The 16,649-nt window shown below is 41.4% G+C and overlaps 1 long non-coding RNA gene across 3 annotated transcripts in view; it reads right to left on the reverse strand.

Annotated features, from left to right (window-relative positions):
- LOC103349489 (uncharacterized) overlaps positions 1 to 16,649 on the reverse strand; it is a 111,442-nt gene that overhangs the window by 82,405 nt on the left and 12,388 nt on the right. For all 3 annotated transcript variants that reach the window (XR_007922321.2, XR_007922322.2, XR_007922320.2), the window contains exon 3: positions 2,559 to 2,596. This is a non-coding gene — a long non-coding RNA (uncharacterized lncRNA). The remainder of the gene's footprint in view (positions 1 to 2,558; positions 2,597 to 16,649) is intronic.

Below are 16,649 nucleotides of genomic sequence, written 5' to 3' on the forward strand. Positions count from 1 at the left end.
GGATTATAACTGAGATTATTGAATATGGAATTTAATTTAAACTATTAGTATATAAAAACACCCTTGCTGAATATGAGAACAACATTTTGACACATGTTCAAGTACTGACATGTAAAAATAGTAAGTCTTTCCATGTGCCACAGTCAGGATTTACAATGGTAAAGAAAAGATTTTCTTTCAAGAAAATGTAACATTCTTCTAATACATATGGTAGCAATTCCATGGATTCACCAACTGTAACAATAAACGTAAAAAATCCTGCTTTCTCACAAGTCATTGAATAAATGTTGCAGCAAAGATTAATTACCAGTCCTACTGTCTAAAAAGTGTAACTTCAAGCTGTTAAATGAGTGAATAGAGATCTATTATAACTTTAACAAGAATGTTACTCACCATGGGGATTGCTGCTATTAACAGTAGGAAATGAATCATTTAAAGACATTGAAATTGAATGGAAATGTTTTTCAACCATTTAAATAAAAGTTCTTGTTCTTCACAATAAAACTTGCTTTTGCTAGCTTCTATATTACAGGCCCTTATGCAAGATTCTCCTGATAGTGCCATTTAAGATGACTTCTTAAAAAGTTTTAATGTAGAGCCGGCGCCGTGGCTCAATAGGCTAATCCTCCACCTTGCGGCGCCGGCACACCGGGTTCTAGTCCCGGTCGGGGCGCCGGATTCTGTCCCGGTTGCCCCTCTTCCAGGCCAGCTCTCTGCTATGGCCAGGGAGTGCAGTGGAGGATGGCCCAGGTGCTTGGGCCCTGCACCCCATGGGAGACCAGGAAAAGCACCTGGCTCCTGGCTCCTGCCATCGGATCAGCGCGGTGCGCCGGCTGCAGCGGCGGCCATTGGAGGGTGAACCAACGGCAAAAGGAAGACCTTTCTCTCTGTCTCTCTCTCTCACTGTCCACTCTGCCTGTCAAAAAAAAAAAAAAAAAGTTTTAATGTATATGAAAGGCAGTGTGACAGAGACAAAGAGAGACAAGTAGAGAGGAGAGAGAGAGAATATTTCATCTACTGGTTCACTTCCTAAATGTTATGGCCCAGGCTGGGCCAGGCCACAGCTTGGAGCCAGGAACTCCATCCTGGATTTCCCATATGGGTGGCAGGAGCCCAAGCACTTGGGCCATCTTCTGCTGATTTCCCAGCATTAGCAGGAAGCTGGATCAGAAGTAAAGCAACCAAAACAAGAATCTGCACTCCAGACTGCATTATGGTGCAACAGGTTAAGCCAGTGCTTATAGTCCATATTGGAGTGCCAGTTCTAGTCCTGGCTGCTAATACGCCTGGGAAAGCAGCAAATGACCTGAGTACTTGGGCCTCTGCTACCCACATGGGAGACCCTGATGGAGTTCCTGGTTCCTGAGTCCTGGCTTCAGCCTGGCCGCAACTGTCATGGCCATTTGGGAAATGAACCTGTGGATAGAAGATCTCTCTCTCTCTCTGTCTCTCCCTCTATCTGTCTGTAACTCTGTAACTCTGCCTTTCAAATAAATGAACTCTAACAACAACAACAACAAAAAAACAGAGTCAATGTGTTATCACACAATATCTATTACTGCCAACTACCCACAACAACATTCAACTGATTTCTTTTCATTGGCTTATATTATATTAGACATATTGATAACACACATCAACTTTCATAAAAGATCATGAAGAGAGCCAGCACTGTGTTAAAGTGGGTAAAGCTGCTGCCTGAGTGCCAGCACTCCATATGGGTGCCAGCTCCACTTCCCATCTAATTCCCTGCCAATGGCCTGGAAAAGCAGTGGAAGATGGCCCAAGTGCTTGGGCCCCTGCACCTGTGTGGAAGACCCAGAGGAACCGCCTGCCTGGATTTAGATCGGTTCAACTTTTAGATCAGTTCACTGCTTTCCCAGGCCATAGCAGAGAGCTGGATTAGAAGAGAGGCACCTGGGACTTGAACTGGCATCCATATGGGATTCCTGCATGGCAGGCAGAGACTTAACCCATTATACCACAGTGCTGGCTCAATAAATAAATCTTTAAAAAAGTAAAAGGATCATGAGGTCTTTGCAAATCATATAATGGAATTCAAATTTTTATCTGAAGAGTAATTGAAGCATTCTAAAGCAGGGAGCAACATCATCAGGTTGGATGTGTTTGAAATGTTACCCTGCAAGATGCAGAACAGCACAAGGGAACAGGACTAAGGGCAGGGAGTCCTAAATGAGAACCACCCACCTGAATTTCAAGAATGGCCATGAACACGAGGTAAAACAAGCAGAACTTAATTAGAGCTGCTTATTAGATCTTGTCCCCTTTTATTTATATGCATTTTCCATATGGGGAAGTGGTTCAAGCTATTTCACATTAATTATTGATGGAAGCACTACCTTGCTCCTATATATCCCCACATGTAGGAAGATTTAAAGAGTTAAAGCTTCAACAAAGTCACAGCATACAGATAAAGTAAAGCATCAGAATATGTGGCACGTAATTTCTTTTGTTCCTTTTACAGTTAGTAATATATAACATACATAATATGTAAGGAATAAAACAGCTGACAAACAAATACTTGTTTGTCCACATACCTGAAGGAATATGGCACCAGCCTCCCTGTGGTCATTCTCTAAAAGATATAATGGTTTATAATAGTTATTAAGGCCTTTATTTTTTTCTGACAATTTCTACATGTCAAAGCCCATTATACTCATGTACTCCTTAGCTTATTTCAACTGCCATCTCCACATGTAGTCATCTCAGATTCCAGATCCCAGAGGGAACAAATCCTTTCCCCTCCTGAATTCTCATGTTCCTTTTAGGACATTGCTACTTTGTATAAAAAGCTTATCTCCTGTAGATGATAAGCTCCTTGTATACAGGGTCCCTGTTCGTTCTTCTTTAATATTTTTAAGATTTATTTGTTTATTTGAAAGGTGGAGAGAGAGAGAAAGAGAGAGAGAGAGAGAGAGGGAGAGAGAGAGAGGGAGAGAGAGATTGGTCTTCCATCCACTGGTTCACTTCCCAAATGGCCACAATGGCCAGAGCTGCGCTGATCCGAAGCCAGAAGCCAAGAGCTTCTTCCAGGTCTCCCACTTGGGTGCAGGGGCCCAAGGACTTGAGCCACCTTCTACTGCTTTCCCAGGCCATAGCAGAGAACTGGATCGGAAGTGGAACAGCCAGGTCTCGAACCGGCACCCACATGAGATGCGGGCACTAAAAGCAGCAGCTTTACCCACTACACCACAGTGCTGGCCCCTCTTCTTTAAATTTCCACAGAAACTTAGCACAACTCCTGACACAGGACAGAAACTCCAAAAATATGTGTTAAATTAATAAATCAACAGCTACATATTCCCAATTGTTCCTGCCACTTTGATTGGTTTCACCTACTCAATGTCAATGGGAACGCTCCTGGGAACCTTCTGAATTATAGATTTGGGGAACAACTTTGTCAAAACTATATCAGATATTTTACTCAGACAGTTACTGCCAAACCACATGTCCAAACTTTGATTTACAATCTCTCTGATAATAGTCCTAATGAATATTTGGCACAAAAATTCCCATCACCAGTTACTTTTGGAAGCTGGTTATCCCTGCATATCAAATTACACATAAGAAATTGGCTCAACCTACCCAGACTATGAGGCAGGTGTTGAAACCCAAAATAGTAGTGAAAAACATTAATTTGGAAGTACAATTTTAGATCAAAACTAACTCAGAGCATTCCTTACTTTCCAAGCCATTGATTGGTTCACAGACACAAGATCTCTATCAGGCCAATCATCAGGAATAAGGAGGTTCAGATATTGGACTTATGCTTATGTTAAGGGGAAAGAAACAAAGTGAACTTTTTTCTAATGACTTTGGCATTAGCTTGATGTGTTCTTCTAGTTGATGTGCAGCCCAACAATAAATCAAATCTAGTAGAAGGTAGCTAGATCACCACTGGAGGCAAAAAAAAAAAAAAAAAAAAAAAAACAGACTGGTTCTAACGACATCACATGAGCCCTGACTAGCTGCCCTTGAAGACTGTCCCTGGCCTTTCAGTTATGTGAACCAATAAATTACCAAAGAGCTCTGACTGATCTATAGCTTAATCATTCTCTTCTGTAATTGAACCAAACTGTATAGTCAGAAAACTTGAAAATAGTGCTTTCTAAGGTTGCACTCCAAAGGATGATGAATGAATTTAAAGTATAACTCTTATTTACAAAAAGAAATTAGTAAGTCTGGAAATGTGGCTTCATGATCATTAATCTGTGATTAATTCAACCAATATTGCATGCCTACTTCGTGACCATGCTAAGTGCTGATTCTAGCAAGATCAGGGCAGCTTAGCAATGGGAAATGTAGTCCTTAAATGTTTCAGTTTGTTCAACTGACATAGTTAGCTCTATTTGAAATTTTTATAACAAAACATTTCAACCAGTTACTGGCCCAACTCCCTCCTAGATGACTGGGTTCAGGTGACATACTCAGGTTGTGATTACAAATATAGGAGCAGGCGTTTGAGTAAGTGTTCCTCTGGTTGCTAAGCCTAGAAACAAAGTCCCCAAGATGGCTTCCAGAAAGAAAACAGAAACCACACAACACAATCCCGCCAAAGCAACAAAGTGAGAGCATGAAATGGAAATAAGTAGGAGCCACTGGAGAAATCAGTAGCAACTCTTGGTAGAGAAGATAAAAGGAGACGGAGAATCTCTAAGACCTTGATTATTGCATCTTCAGTCAACACCTGGTGAAAGGCTGTGACAATGCCAAACAATTTCAGAAAAACAGTAGAAAAAATACTGGAGAATCATTGGTTATTTTTTCTTTTTCTTTTATTTTTTTACAGGCAGAGTGGACAGTGAGAGAGAAAGAGACAGAGAGAAAGGTCTTCCTTTTCCGTTGGTTCACACCCCAATGGCCGGCACACTGCGGCCAGCGCACCATGCTGATCCGAAGCCAGGAGCCAGGTGCTTCCTCCTGGTCTCCCATGTGGGTGCAGGGTCCAAGGACCTGGGCCATCCTCCACTGCCTTCCCGGGCCACAGCAGAGAGCTGGACTGGAAGAGGAGCAACCAGGACAGAATCCGGTGCTCTGACCAGGACTAGAACCCGGTGTGCTGGCACTGCAGGTGGAGGATTAGCCTATTGAGCCAAGACGCCAGCCTATTTTTTCTTCAGTAAGAAAAACTCATCTAAATGGAAGTCAAAGGTCATTAGGAAGAGAAGGAGAACTCACAAATTTCTTATCCTGCTACACGGTTTTGCTTCTTTAGGTTATGAGATAGAAAGGGTGATTTAGCACCCAGCACCATGGCTCACTTGACTAATCTGCCCTGCGGTGCCGGCACTCCAGGTTCTAGTCCCAGTTGGAGCGCCGGGTACTAGTTCTGGTTACTCCTCTTCCAGTCCAGCTTTCTGCTGTGGCCCAGGAGGGCAGCGGAGGATGGCCCAAGTGCTTGGGCCCTGCACCCACATGGGAGACCAGGAGGAAGCACCCAGCTCCTGGCTTTGGATCGGCACAGCACCAGCCATAGCGGCCATTAGGGGAGTGAACCAATGGAAGGAAGATCTTTCTCTCTGTCTCTCTCTCACTTCTATAACTCTCTCTCTCTCTGTTTCTTTCTCTCTCACTGTCTAACCCTGCCTGTCAAAAAATAAAAATAAAAGAAATGGTGATTTAGCAATCAACACCCATCACAACTTCCTTCTAGTATGCCTTCTAGCACCGCAGAAGCTAGAAAGCAAAAAACTTTATTCCCAGCAAACTCCTTTGCAACAAAGTCTGGAATCAGGAACCACCAATTAGATGCAATCATGGGAGAGCTGGAAGGTGAAAAGCAGGAGAGGCAATCACCTTGCTTCCTCAGAAGGGGAGATAGTGGGTTTTTCTGCAGCAGATTTCCAGTGAGCAGTTGGGGAGGCTACTGTGGTAAGCTGTTGAATTCTACAATTCCACAGCAGTCTCCTAATTCCCCACCTTCCTGATAAAGTGTACCCTAAAATTTCAGGCTCCTGTAAGCCCAACCTTGAGCTCATTATCCTAATTTTATAAGGACCTAACTCCCTATAATTGTCTTTCTTTTTTTTAATAATTAGTAAGGTTTCTGCTTCCTGAAACTAAACCCTGAAATAGTCTACTTCTTGGGGACAGTGCCATGGCATAGTTTAAGCCTCCGACTGCAGTGCCAGCATCCTTATGGGCACTGGTTTGAGTCCTGGCTGCTCCACTTTTGATCCTGTCCCCTGCTAATGCACCTGAGAAAGCAGCAGAAGATGGCTCAAGTGCTTGGGCCCCTGCATCCACGAGTGGAAGACCTGAAAGAACCTCCTGGCTCCTGGCTTAAGATCAGCCTGCTCCAGCCATTGCAGCCATTTGGGAAGTGAACCAGCGGATGGAAGACCTCTCTCTCTCTCTCTCTCTCTGCCTCTCTGTAACCCTGCCCTTCAAATAAACAAATCTTTTTTAAAAAATTCTACTTCTTACATTACAGATATGTGATGATAAATAAGTCAGGTCAAAGATGAATCCCATATACAAGTAAATGTTATTTTGGCATAAAAAAATAGTACTTGTGGCACAGGAGGTTAAGCTGCCACTTGTATGGGAGTGCCAGTTCAAGTTCTGGGTGCTGTACTTCCAATCCTGCTTCCTGCTAATGTGCCTAGGAAGGCAGCACATGACAGCCAAGTATTTGGAATCTTATCACCCAAATGGGAGACCCAGATGGAGTTCCTGGCTCCTGGCTTCAGCCAGGCCCAACCTTGGCCTTTCCAGGCATTTGGAACATAAAACAGTAGATGGAAGATCTCTCTCTCTCTCTCTCTCTCTCCCCATCCCCCCTTTTTCTGTCATTCTGCCTTTCGAATAAATAAATAAATAAATCTCTTAAAAATAGTACTTAGAAAAGCATTGGGGTGCTTTGCAAGTGCACAAAGTGGTAGAGTACATAAAGCTCCATGGCAGCCAGTGGTAAGATTATGTTACTGCCCTCAGGTAGACAGGTTTCCATGGGGCAAATGTCCATAATGCCAAGCCATTTGTTAGCAGTGCTAGCCAAGTTAATGCGGTCACTCCTACTTACTTGTTGTCATTTCCCCATTGCAGGCACTTAGGCCTGATGTGAAACATTAATGAATTGAACAGGTCAACAAATACAGTGGTCTGGTCAGGATGGAGCTGTTTGTAAAAGGTTATGAATCAGATTAAAAACCCTCACTGTCACAGAGCCAGAAAGGCAATACACTTCCCTTTGCCACAGATTCCACAACACTTTTCAAAGAAAAACCGTTATGGAAACCCAGATAACAATATTATTAGAAAGCATCACCAATTAGGATATGCAGATCACTGTGTTTACCACATCAAAAGCACAGCAAGGAATAAAAACCATGAAATGCTATCCTGAGAAAAGCATGGGCTTCAAAGCAGACCCAGTAGTTGCATTTGACACCCTCAACAGCCCTGGTAGGAAGATGATTCAGCTAAAAGCTGGCATTTGTGACAATTTGATTCAAAACCTTTATCAATTTTTAGCACTGTAATTATGAGGCAGAAGGCTCCCCACCTTCACCTGCCCCCATGGACTCAGAGTTACAGCCTCAACTCTATCCTGTACTTAGTGCTACACAAGGTCACAGATCCCCCAAAAGTCTTGGGAGTGCAATTTCCATGCTGCTGCCGTTGAAACTTGCAAAATTACTCTGGCAAATTCCAAGCATAGGCTCCACCTGCGAGCTTCAGTAGCCTTGGAAAAACTCAAAGAAAGACCTGAACAAAAAGTTATTACAATTGTTATTGTTTATGAATAACTACTAAATAAGTTTTAACTTGGAAAACTTGCATTTTCACTCATTGATATGTAAACATTTTAATCATTATGTATATAGCAAAGTACAAATAATTTTTTTAACATTAATATATCTACTATTTGTTCAAGAGAATCCTAGGAAAAGAAGTGTTACAAAAGACGAAACAACTGGGGAGGAGGGGCAGCGCTGTGGCATAGCGGGTAAAGCCGCTGCCTGCAGTGCCAGCATCCCATATGGGTGCCAGTTTGAGTCCCAGCTGCTTCACTTCCAATCCCGCTCTCTGCTATGGCCTGGGAAAGCAGTAGAAGATGGCCCAAGTACTTGGGCCCCTGCACCAGCATGGGAGACCTAGAAAAAGTTCCTGGCTCCTGGCTTCAGATGGGCACGGCTCCAGCCATTATGGCCATCTGGGAAGTGAACCAGTGGATGGGAGACCTCTCTCTGTCTCTCCTCTCTTTCTCTGTCTGTCTGTCTGTCTCTCTCTCTCTCTCTGCCTCTGTAACTCTGACTTTCAAGTAAATAAATAAATCTTAAAAAAAAAAAGATTAAAAACCCCAAAACTCTCCAGTTTAGGCACTGAAAGATAATGAGGTAGTCTATATTCCTATTGCTTAGTTCCTCTAAATATCTATCTCCTTATTAACTCTGCTTTTTTAAAATAACTAGCACAGCATTAAAATCACATAGCATTTCTGCAGCAAAGAAGCATGGCAATCAAGGCCAAATCCATATTCAGCTCTGTGTCTCCCCCAAATTATCATTATTGACCCAGCAAAAGATTTAAGCATGGAATTGTAAACGTAAGCATACCTTAGAGGTAAAAACTACCAAAAATGAGACAAAGAGAACATTTTTATCATAAAATGCCACATGTGATTTTAAGCACTTTAGAATATATTGCTCCATTACCACAAAATTAATTCTTAATGTATGTGTGTGTGCAAAATGCATTTATACATCTTTACAAAGCAGGAAGCAGCTAAAATAAACATTATGCATTCACAACTCTGTTTACTTCAAAATGCGTAATAAAAAAGCATGGTGTTTGCATCACTGTTTGTCACCTATGTATATATCAGACCTTGCAAGTGATTCTGCAGTTGCTGCACAGTGGGAGCCTCCAGGCCTGTAAGATATCTGATTCCTGGCTCTGTAACAGATCTTACTCCTGCACCCAGCAGTGCTCAGGGTCATTCTTAGGTCATGGTGGTTAAAGATGGCTGTCAATTCACTGCTTGGGCTAGGTTTCAAGTCTCCTTTATCTCTTACATTGAGGATTCCTAGTGATCGCTTAGGATATTAGCCATACCATCCATGTGCTTCTTAATGGTGTGTTTTGTAGCACCAAAGTAATTATATTAAAAGCTCAGTGTGCTGTATTTGAAAGTCTGTTACTCTTTGAAAGCTAAGAACTGGAACAAATATACTTTTATCTGAATAAATAGTCATGGTTCTATGCTGCCTTGCAAATTTTAAAAGGGGAGAGGGGTTATAGTAAAACAGGTTGAAACTAGCTGATCCCTCCCTTTCTCAGCACAAAGGTAATTACTATTCAGCCAAAAAATACTCAGTAAAAAAAGAATAATTACATAAGAAGACATTATAATCCTGAGAGTATCTACCTAGTGCTTTTATTTTGATGAATACCCTTTTGGACCTCCATGCCTGTGCAACTTAATTTTTGTCACAATTCTCAATAGCTAAAGGGAAGATAAGCCTTAACTGTAAATTTGTGCATGCTTTATTGCCAATGCAATGCCATGAACACATTTAACAGGATTGTCATTCCATCTAATTACTCTGTTTTTGACATGGATCTATCACAGATAGAACCGATGGCACAAGTTATATGAGGCCCATAAAAAAAAAAAATCACTGCTTTCTCTTTAAGGGATAAGTGTTTCAGTGTTTTTCCATATTCTCTTGGGCTATGTGCATTAGGTGAAGAAAAAAAATAAAGCCTGGTAATAGAATAACCATCCTCAAATTACTTCCTTCCCATCTGAGTTATGTTTGTGATATTAAAATGATCCATACAGTTTTAATGGGAGGCCAGTGCTGTGGCATAGTAGTTTAAACCTCCGACTGCAGCGGCGTCCCATATGGGCACCACTTAGAGTCCCAACTGCTCCACTTCCAATCCAGCTCCTTGTTAATAGCCTGGTAAAACAGCAGAAGATGGCCCAAGTGCTTGTACCCCTTGCACCCATATGGGAAACCTAGAAGAAGCTCCTGGCTTCAGATTGGCTCGCTCTGGCTATTGGGGCCATTTGGGGAGTGAACCAGCAGATGGAAGACCTCTCTCTCTCTGTGTCTCTCCCTCTTTCCGTAACTCTACCTTTCAAATAATAAATCTTTAAAATATGCTTACGTGGGGGCTGGTGCTGTGGTATAGCAAGTGGGTACCCATATGGGCATTGTTATCCCATACGGGCACCGGTTTAAGACCTGGCTGCTCCACTTCTGATCTGGCTCTCTGCTATGGCCTGGGAAAGCAGTAGAAGATGGCCCAAGTGCTTGGGCCCCTGCACCCATGTGGGAGATCTAGAAGAAGCTCCTGGCTTCTGGCTTTGGATCCAGCTATCACAGCCAGCTGGGGAGTAAACTAGCAGATGGAAGACCTCTCTCTCTCTCTCTCTCTCTCTCTCTGCCTCTGTAACTCCTCCTTTCAAATAAATAAATAAATCTTTTTAAAAAATGCTTATGTGGGTTAGATCTGTGACATATAAAGAAAAACAACAAAGAAGTAGACAAAAACAGAAGAAAGCACTTTCCCAAATTAAACCTATATTTAATTCTATTATATTTGTTATTTCTCTGGTTTTTCTCTGCACTGTTTAAAAGTACTCATTACACTTTCCTCTGACACGGGTAAAGAAAAGCTCAGGAGTTGGACACTAGGTTCAGGATTTGTGCAGATGGACTGGACTATGAAGGAGGTATGGTAATAGCTGGTCATTGCCAGAGATCTGCAAATGGCAGTGAGAGGCAGCCGGCAGCTCTATTCAAGTGAGAGAGTAGTGGTGTGGCGCCTGGCATCCCAGCATGTGTAGCCAAATGGAAAGGTGCCAGATATTGGTTGGAAGGGCACAAAACACCGGCTTTCTGTTCCACAAGTTGAGGGGAGGAAGAGCTCCAGCAGCACAGCATCAGTGTTTTATGTGGTCACATTAAACTGTCTGCTGCCTGAGTTCATTTTCCACATCTAGTTTATGACTCACTAAATAAAGAAGTTAGTGTCTTCTTAAAACGTCTCCATAGCCTCACTCCCCTGCGAAAAGGGGGAAAAAATCTGAATTTCTAAATGTAATTGCAAATCAATTAACCAAATAGATGATTAATAAGGGCATCTCCTTTGTTAGTCTTTGTAACTTGAAACTGCCATTGAAAATATGTTCATATTTATTTGGTAATTGATCAAGTGAAAATATTTAATAAAAATATTCTGCCAGGTGGTTCCATCCTAAGCTTCTTTTGTCTTTCAATAAAGAAATGGTTTTATGCTATACCAATAGGGTGAGATATTCAAAGAATTAAATCAATAGGCTATAAATTATATGTAAAAGAAAACATCAGGCCACTGCCCTGACACAACAGATTTATTATTGAAGTAGGTAACTCTGTAGCAATTTGCTACATTAGTTTTTATAAAGTAAGAGACAGGGAGAGATCAATGATAACTTTGGCTTACAGTTGCTTTTAATGGTTCATTTATAACAGCTACTTATCTCCTATTATTTTAGCTTGCTATAATAATGTCAAGCCAAGAAAAAAGAAGATAATCACCATTATGGGAATATATATTTAATTCAAGTCTGACCGACTATTCTTTAATCTGATTCATGTATTTGTAGAGTGGCCAGAAATAATCTAAATGCACAGCAATTCTTAGGTCCACATAAAAACCCCATTACACTTTCTACTTTAGGTTCAGAGTACAAAAAATCTGGCAGTTTCGGCTGTACTTTCCTATGCATGTTACTAGATGAACAGCCAAATTGCAGGGCTCACCCAAAGTCCCCCAACTGAAACCTGTCTGGGGCTGTCACTATCTAGGGTAACAGCTAAATCCTAACTGTACCCTTTGTTTCCTGGAGACCACTGTCTTTGCAAATAAAAAGCATATTTTTGTTCCACACAAGCACATGGACCCACACTCCATTTGAGGATTTCCTGCAATCACCTTTGTCATTCCTGAATAATTGTTTCCCTCAGTGGAGGTTTGATTCAGGTTTCCAAAGGCCATGGCAAATGTCTCCATAAGCCTCACTTCCCTGTACACAAAGGAGGAATAAACTTGTGCACTGTTTTCAACAAAAGTGAATGAAGAAGGTGCTACCAATCTCCTAGATATTCTCATTCAGGGAAGCTGAGACATAATAAATATTAAAGGGAAGGAAGAAATCACTGAATCAGGAGGGATAGCTCCCTACCACCACCACTATGGTGAAACAGTAAGCAAAAAGGAACTCAGGTCCTTCAAGCAACACAAAATGGCTTCACCATCATTGCCCCTGTTGGTCTCTGCCCAGAGACCTAAGGAATCTGGCTGATCACTCCCTGATTCTCCATACCTCTGAAGGGCATTATTAACTTAAAAGTTAGCTTGCCTTGGCAGGGCCAAACATTCCCTACCTTTGCTCCACACTCTCCAGAAAGGCTAACATTAACAAGATCAACAATGCCAACCACTGGCAAGGTTACAGAGTAACTGGAACTCTCATATATTGATGGTGGGAGTATAAACATAAGCCCAGCCTAGGATTCAACAATGCTACTCCAAGAGATAGGAGTGCACAGTCTTACCAAAAGATACCAAGAAGAATGCTCATAAAAGACATACTCAGAATATTCCCAAATTAAAAACAAACGAAAATGTTATCATAATAGAACAATAAAACATGGCATATTGATATAATGAAATACTATACAGTGATTTTTAAAAAAGGAACACACTATTACTATGATATGAATGAGTCTTACAGAAATTACATCAAGAAAAAAAAAAGCCATAGAGTATCTATTGTATGATTCTATTCACATAAAACACAGAAACCAGAAAATCAGTACAGTAGTAGAAGGCAGAATGATAGGTAAGATTGACTGGAAAAAGCATAAGATAACTTTTGTGAGGCTGGAAAAGTTTTATTTCTTGGTCTAGGTGATAAGTAAGTATGTGATGAATCTTAAAAGTTATTATAGAAAAAATACTGATACAAAAATCAATATGCAAAAAAAAATCAATATGCAGTATGATTTAATTTGTATGCTATTTTAGAAAAGCAAAACTATAGGAACAGAAAATAGCTCAGCAGTAGCCAGTTGCTTTGGGTAGAAAGAGTGGATTAACGGCAAAGGGGCACCAGGAAATTTTTGGGGATGATGGAAATGGCCTATTTGGACTGTAGTGATGGTCACATGACTGTACCAGAGTACTTCAAAAAGTTCGTGGAGGGGCCAATGTTCAGTCTAGCTGTTAAGACACCAGTTAAGACACTTACATCCCACATCAGAGTGCCTGGGTTCAATACTCAGCTCTGGCCAGAATCCAGCTTCCTGCAAAGCAGACCCCGAGAGGAAGTAATGATGGCTCAAGGAATTGGTTTCTTGCCACCCACATGGAGGACCTGGATTGAGTTTCAATGGGCATTTGGGGAGTGAACAAGTAGATGGGAACTCTTTCTCTTTCATTTCTCAAATGAAAAATAAAAAACTTTGGGTAGGTGTTGTGGCACAGTAGGTTACAAAATGGGACACCCATATTCTATGTCAGAATGTCCAGGATCAAGTCCCACCTCCACTTCCAATCCAGCTTCCTGCTAATGCATTTCTGGAGGCAGCAGAAGATGGTTCAAGTGCTTGGGCCCCTGCCACCCATGTGGAAGACTTGGATGGAGTTCTGGGCTTCTGGCTTCACTGGCCCAGCTCTAGCTATTCTGGACATTTGGGGAGTAAACTGGAGAATGGAAGATCTCTATCTCCCTCTGTCATTCTTCTTTTCAAGTAGATGAAAACAAGTAAACATTTTTTAAAGATTTATTTATTTATTTGAAAGATAGAGTGACAGAGTTGAAGAGAGAGAGAGAACACAATAGATTGATCTTCCATCTGCTTGTTCACTCCTTCCCGGAAATGAACATTCCCAGCTGCATTATGTGGAAGTTGGATTGGGAGTGGAATACCTGGGACTTGAACCAATACTGCAATATGGGATGCCAATGTTGCAAGCAGTGGCTTAATCCATTGTTCCACAACACTGGCTTCCATAAAGATTTTTTAAGTCAATAAATAACAATTTAGAAGTCCATTAAGAAATGAAATTAAAAGTATAAGCTTATTTTTATCTACACATAACTTCTGCTGCAGAAAATTTTTGTCATAGTAAGTGGAAAATGCATATTTTAAAAAACTATACATGGATTTCAAAAAAATTTGCACCAAAATAAAATTATATTTTTAATTCTGCTGTTCCACAAACTTTTTGAAGACAGTCATCAAACTATACATTTAAAATGGATGAATCTTATCATAGCTAAATTATAACTCAATATCTGCTTTAAAAATATTCATCAACCTAAGATAAATGCACTTTATTGGCTTTACTGTACTATATGTATGCTATACTTCAATTTAAAAACAGTTTAGGGGCTGGCATTGTGATGTAGCAGGTTAAGTCACCGCCTGTGATGCCAGCATCCCTAATGGGCACCAATTCAAAATCTGGTTGCTCCAATTGCAATCCAGCACTCTGCTAATGCTCTTGGGAAAGCAGTAGAAGATGGTCCAAGTACTTAGGGCCCTGTACTCATGTGGAAGACCTGGAAAAAGCAACAAGTTCTGGCTTCAGCCTGCCATAGCCTTGGCTGTTGTGGCCATTTGGATAGTGAACCAACAGAGGGGAAATTTGTCTCTCTCTCTCTTTCTCTCCCCTTTTTTTCTCTCCCCCTGCCTCTGTAACTCTGTCTTTCAAATAAAATTTAGTAAGTAAAAAATATAGGTTAAATGGGTTGTAAGACATGCGCTCCAGTCCAAACTCTGCTGCTGGTTGGCTACATGAAATACATAAGTTGCAACTACTGAATAGAAATGCAGAAAATGTTAGGTCTGGAATAGGTCTGAGGTACACACAGTCTCACGTGGACCCAGAAAGATGAAGTGATCCATGAAACACCACATAGTGACTCTCTTGTGAAGCCAGAAATGAAAACTTAGGATATCTGACTGTCAGTCTCTAATTCAATTTCAGCTCAACGGTATTTAAAAAAAAAAGGGGGGGGGGTGGTGATGGGGGTATGAAGCTGATCATTTGGTACTACAATAAGCAGTAAATTTTCAGCCAACTGTGTAGACCGGGCATCTGTTTGCTTCCAAAGGTACTGAGAGAACAAATCAGAAGTTTCCAAGTACTTTGAGCTACTTAAGCAGCCCTACTTGAATAATTTGAGGCATCAGAGGCAATGGAATATAATCAGACAATCAGACACCCTTTGATAAAAGAAATTTACCATAAAATGTAGTTTAAAACAGCCCTCACGTGGGGGATCCAACTCACAATCAAATCTTGGTATATCTTCTCCCCTTTCTTGTCTGGGGCCATCTCCAGTATCCTTGTCATGAAAAGTCCTTAAACTGTTCTACTGCTTAGGGGATGAGATATTTTAGGGTACAATCTAGATTATGTGATCCCTTAATTTACTTTGAAAATGTAGTTCCTCGGTGATGAAGTCAACACTTTTCACTCTGATCTTCAAAAATCCTATAAAACAGTGTTTGTGTACTGCAGAGTTCCCAACAATGTTATCACAAAACTGTGGACATGTGCAGTTGTGCCATACTTCTGCCTAAAACTGAGACACTAAGGAAGTGTGGAATCATGGCCCCTAGTTTCCCTTTCTATGCTCTGTAGCTACCTACATGACCTTTTGAACCCTTGTCCTCTCCCGCCCCCACTAAGAGCCAAATACCAGCTTCTCTCTGACCTCCACCCCCTGTCAAAACAGAAAAGACTCCAGTACCAGTTATTTACACTTTTTGATTGACTGCTTGGTTACACTTTAGTTTCAATAAGCTTTAGTCCCTATGCTAATTCAAGCACCAGTTACATTTTAAGCCATTTTACCCTTCATCTTCAATGAAAGGCCAACCCATTGATTCACTAATAAAGAATTTTGAAATTCAATTTAAGTTCATAAGGGAGTGAGAAACTATTTTAGAAGCAAGGAAGAATCTGAAATCCCACTGTTGTATTCCTAGCCTTGGGGAGTCCTGAACTACTCAGAGCAGCTGAGAGGGCTGCAGAAAGAACCCAAAGGATCATTTGCTCATTTACTTGTCATTCATGCTTTTAGCAAGCATTTACCAAATGTCTACCATGCACCACATGCTGTACAAAGCAGAGAGAACCAAGAGTTAATAGGACATGGTGTGCATCCTGGAGTAGCGTACAATGAGTCATGAACAAGTTAAAAGAATTTTAAGTCCAAAAGTGAGAAGTGCTCTGACAAGTAGAAAATGCTCAAGGAAGAGCACAGAGCACGCATTCAGTCTCCCAGGGGAGAGTCAGAGGTTTCATAGAGACAGCCCTGTGAGCCCACCTTGTAAGAGTCTGACAGGCCTAAAGCCAAAGGGAGGGTGAAAATGGGCTCCCTGAGCGTTCTGCCTGCAAATATGAGAGGATGTGAGAGGGGAACGGTTACCCTTGTTTGTGCAGAGGGAATTTAAGGCAGGAGAGGCTAGTGCCAAACCCAGTGTCTCCTGCAGTCACAAACAGCTGCTCACCCGCTTCCTCTCATCTGCAGTCATGTGGAGAGGCTAGTTGATGACAAGTCTTCTCAGGATACCCTTAGCTACTTTCAGGGCAAGACAAATGCAAGCATT

Source organism: Oryctolagus cuniculus, chromosome 16 (genome assembly GCF_964237555.1).
Source record: "Oryctolagus cuniculus chromosome 16, mOryCun1.1, whole genome shotgun sequence".
Taxonomy (NCBI): Eukaryota; Metazoa; Chordata; class Mammalia; order Lagomorpha; family Leporidae; genus Oryctolagus; species Oryctolagus cuniculus.